Here is a 4,930-nt window from a genome sequence, read left to right on the forward strand (position 1 = left end):
ATGGAGGGATACAGGCTCTTTAGGGAGAACAGGCCAGGAAGACCAGGAGTTGCCCATTATGTGAGAGCAGCTGGAGTGCCTGGAGTTCTGCCTGGGGATGGATGATGAGCCAACACAAGGATGCGAGCAAGACGAGGATTAAAGAGCAGACCAGTATGGGTGACATTGTAATGGGTGTCTGCTATAGGCTACCTGACCAGGAAGAACAAGCAGATGAGGCCCTGTCCTCAGACAGACAGATAGGAGCAGCCTCACGTTCCCAGGCCCTGTCCTCATGGAGGACTTTAGTCCTGGAGAGCACCGATGACAACTTCCTGACCCAAGTGATAGAGGAGCCAATGAAGACAGACGCTTTGCTGGACTGCATACTCACGGACAAGGAAGGGTTCACTGGGGATCTGAAGGTTGAAGGCAGCCTTTTCTGCAGTGACCATGAGATGGTGGAGATCCTGAGAGGAAGGAGCAGGGCAAAATGCAAGCTCACAACCCTGGAGAGAGACCAGACTTCGGCCTCTTCAAAGATTTGAAGAGTCCCATAGGATAAAGCTCTGGAGGGAAGATGGGCCCAAGAAACCTGGTTGATATTCAGCAATCACCTCCTCCAAACTCAAAAGTTGTCCATCCTGACGAGCTCAGGCAAAAATGCGTGGATGAACTAGGTGCTCCTGACCCACAAAAAGGAAAGCCCACTCAAACTTAAAAAGGAAGCGTACAGAGGATGGAAGTAAGGATGCGTAACTTGGGAGGAATACAAAGACATTGTTCAAGCATGCAGGGATAATGTTAAGACAGACAAAGCCCAAAAGGAATTGAATCTGGTGAGAGGTGTCAAAGGCAACAAGGAGGGCTTCTACAAGTACATGGGTGACAAAAGGAAGAGTAGGGAAAATGTAGGCCCACTGCTGAATGAGATAGGGGACCTGGTGACAAGGGACATGGAAAAGGCTGAGGTACTGAATGCACCTTTGCCTCAGTCTTCACTAGCAAGACCAGCCTTCAGGAATCCCAGGTCCCAGAGACCAGAGGGAAAGGCTGGAGCAAGGAAGATGTACCCTTGGTGGAAGAGGATCAGGTCGGGGAATATTTAGGCAAACTGGACATGCATAAGTCCATGGGCCCTGATGGGATGCACCCACGAGTGCTGAGGGAGCTGGCAGATGTCATTGCATGGTAACTCTCGATACTCTTTGATTGATCATGGCAACTGGGAGAAGTGCTTGAGGACTTGGAAGAAAGCAAATGTCACTCCTATCCTCAATCAGGGCAGGAAGGAGGACCCAGGGAATTATAGGCCGGTCAGCCTCACCTTGATCCATGGGAAAGAGATGGAGCAACTGGAAACCATTTCCAGACACATGAAGGACAAGAAGGTGATTGGGAGTAGCCAGCATGGATTCACCAAAGGGAAATCATGCTTGACCAACCTGATAAACTTCTATGATGAAATGACTAGCTTGGTAGACAAGGGCAAAACAGTGGATATTGTCTACCTAGCCTTCAGCAGGGCTTTTAACACTGCCTCCCATAAGATCCTCACAGAGAAGCTGTTGAAGTGTGGGCTGGATGAGCAGACAGTGAGGTGGATTGAAAACTGGCTGAACGACTGGACCCAGAGGGTGGTGATCAGTGGCACAAAGTCTAGTTGGAGGGTAGTAACTCGTGCTCTACCTCAGAGGTCAATACTGGGTCCAATCCTGTCCAACATCTTCATTAATGATCTGGATGATAAGGCAGAGTGTACCCTCAGCAAGTTTGCTGATGACGAAAACTGGGAGGAGTGGCTGACACACCAGGGGGTTGTGCTGCCATCCAGAGGGACCTCGACAGGCTGGAGAAATGGGATGACTGGAACCTCATGAAGTTCAATAAGGAGAAGTGCAAAGTCCTGCATCTTGTGGAGGTTGTGGAGGAACAACCTCAGACACTAGTACATGTCGGGGGCAACCCATCTGGAAAGCAGCTTTGCAGAAAAGGACTTGAGGGTCCTGGTGGACACCAAGCTGAACATGAGCTAACAGTGTGCCCTTGCTGCAAAGAAGACTAACGGTATCTTGGGCTGCATTAGGAGGAGTACTGCCAGCAGCTAACTCCTCCACACTGGTGAGGCCATACCTGGAGTACTGTGTCCAGTGCTGGGCTCCCCAGTACAAGAAAGACATGGACATACTGGAGAGGGTGCAATGAATGGTCACGAAGATGATGAAGGGACTGGAGCATCTCTCCTAGGAGGAAAGGCTGAGAGAACTGGGACTGTTGAGAAGGCTCAGGGGGATCTTATCAATGTGTACAAATACCTGATGGGAGGGTGCAAAGAGGACGGAGCCAGGCTCTTTTCGGTGGTGCCCAGTGACAGGACCAGAGGCAGTGGGCAAAACTGAAACAGAGGAGGTTCCCTCTGAACATCAGCAAACACTTTTTTACGGTGAGGCTGACTCACAGTAAAGAGAGGGAGGTTGTGGAGTCTCCCTCCTTAGAGATATGCAAAAGCTGTCTGGACACGGTCCGGGGCAACCGGCTCTAGGTGGCCCTGCTTGAGCAGGGGGGTGGGACCAGATGACTTCCAGAGGTCCCTTCCAACCTCAACCATTCTGTGATTCTGTACTGTTTTAAACTTTAAAAAATAATTATTTACAACTAGTTGATAGGAAGTATTCAGAAATGTAGAGATGCAGAAATTAGTCTCCACATGCAACAGTTTTTTATTTATTAGCCAAGTTGGTGGATTAATTTCTTCCAACATAATTTTTGAAAAGAGACTGAATACTGAAGCAAAGGAAATGTATTACCAATTGCCAGCAAGAAAAGGAAAAATAAGACTACTCTATAATTCTTACATTTTCTCATTACTAATATAATTGAAAAAAATAGAGGAAAACATTGCCAATTTTCTACAAAAGAATGGAATAAAGCACAGTACATTTCCACAGCTTGCATATGGTACTTTTTTCGTTGAATGGGCTTTTCAATAAAACTCTAAAATTAACTTGAGGAAGAAAAATTAATTAACAACTGCACTGAAAATAAATTTGATGTCTCAAGTGCATGTCAGTGTCTGAATTTTGATAGCGCGTTTGACTTAGCATAATAAGCCTTCCTCTCAAAATTCATTCAAATGAGCATCCTCATAGAAATTTTGACGTACCCTGAAAATGTAAAAGGACACAAAATGACATCATCTTAAAATAATAAAATTAACATAGAGCGGAGGATTAAAAACTGTGGGTGAAAAATTTTTTTTGTTTTGTTTCTTATGTGTACAGTGGGGTGCAATGATGAGAACTGTAATAATAATTTCCATCCAGGATTTAGAAAATGGTGTAAGTAATTGAATTGGGAGCAGTGATGCTTGTGTGGGTGGAAATACCTCTGAATCCTCCGAAAGCATTTTGAATTTCAGAATAGCTCACTAGTTCATTATCGGTCTCTCGAGCAGCTAAGCCTTAGCTGGTTTGCAGCTGTGGGAGGGTCTGCATCACAGTGTTGTAGCGTCTTTTTCTTTTGGCTCTGACATCTGTCAAACCCAGGTTCAAGGTTCCTGAGGAGTTTCGGTTAAACCATACCCCAAGGGTGCCTTCCCAGTGAACACTTCATCTGAGGCTGCTTTGGAGCTGATGTTGGCTTTGCTACCTGAGGGATGCACCCTTCAAAGACCTTCAGTTTTGTTGTGAGAGCTATCAAGGCATTGTCGAGAAGTGGAGATCAGGAGGGGGTACGAAGCGAAAAAGAATCAGGATCCGACGCTCTCTGACTGTTCAGGTATACAGAGAAGCAAAGCAAAACTTTAAGATGGAGAAGGCCAGGTGCATGAAGCTTCAGTTCAGGCACCCATCTCGTAGGGAAGGATGCACTCAAGGCAGAGGCAATTAAGAAAAGTGATGTGGTGGGAGAGTGGAACAAGGATGGGGTGCTAGTGTGCAAACTGCAAAAGAGCGTACAAACATCACCGAAACGACGCTCAGGGAGGCTGTACAAAAACCGGGGGCAGGACAGGGAGACAAGAAGAGGTAGGAAGGAAGGCGAGGGAGGTGTAAGGGCAGTGCCAAGGAAATGAGGCAGCAGCGGGCCAGGAGGGGTGAAAACTAGACGTCATGGGGTTGCAAACTGGAGGACACCACTGGAGAAAAAGTGCTGATGTGGAAAAGGTGACAAGGAAAGAAAAAGGAGTGACAACACCAGCGCATACACATCCACGCTCACCAACACGTCTGTGCCCCAACGCACCCCCCCCAACCGCCAGCACGCCGATGTCTCCCACAAAACGCACACGCACCCACGGCCCCAACGTGCACACAGTCATGTACCCACCTGGCTGCACGCCCCTGTGCAGGAACCAGCTGCACAGCCGCCCACGCAGGTGTGGGCGTACAAAGTACCGCGTGCGCAGTGCGCGGCCACGCTCACACACGCGGGAACCCGCTAACAGTTTGGCCTCTGCGGGCTCCCACGCACAGCTGCGTCTGCGCGTACGTATGTATCTATACATACCCGCAGCTACGCGCCCGTGCGTAGGGGTATGCCTGTTGTACCCACAGGCACGGATGTGCGTGCACACACGGCGCTCAGCTCCACGCCGCCCGCGCGGACACGCGCACGCCCCACGCACGTACACACACTCCTGTATACACACGCGGCCACGTATATACCCGCACAGACGCGCACGCACAAACTCCCGAAGCACATCCACCCACCCACTCACTCACTCGCCTCCCGGGCCATGCCGGGCCGGGCCGGGCCGGGCCGGGCCGGGCCGGGCCGGGCCGGGCCATGCCATGCCATGCCATGCCATGCCATGCCATGCCATGCCATGCCATGCCGGGCCCACGCGGCCCCACGCGCCCCGACACGGCGGAGCCGCTCCCCACTCCGCGCCGCCCTCTCACTGTCGGCGCGGCCCCTTTAAATGCTAATGAGGCGGCGCGAGTCCCGGCGC

This window comes from Calonectris borealis, chromosome 1 (genome assembly GCF_964195595.1).
Source record: "Calonectris borealis chromosome 1, bCalBor7.hap1.2, whole genome shotgun sequence".
NCBI lineage: Eukaryota > Metazoa > Chordata > Aves > Procellariiformes > Procellariidae > Calonectris > Calonectris borealis.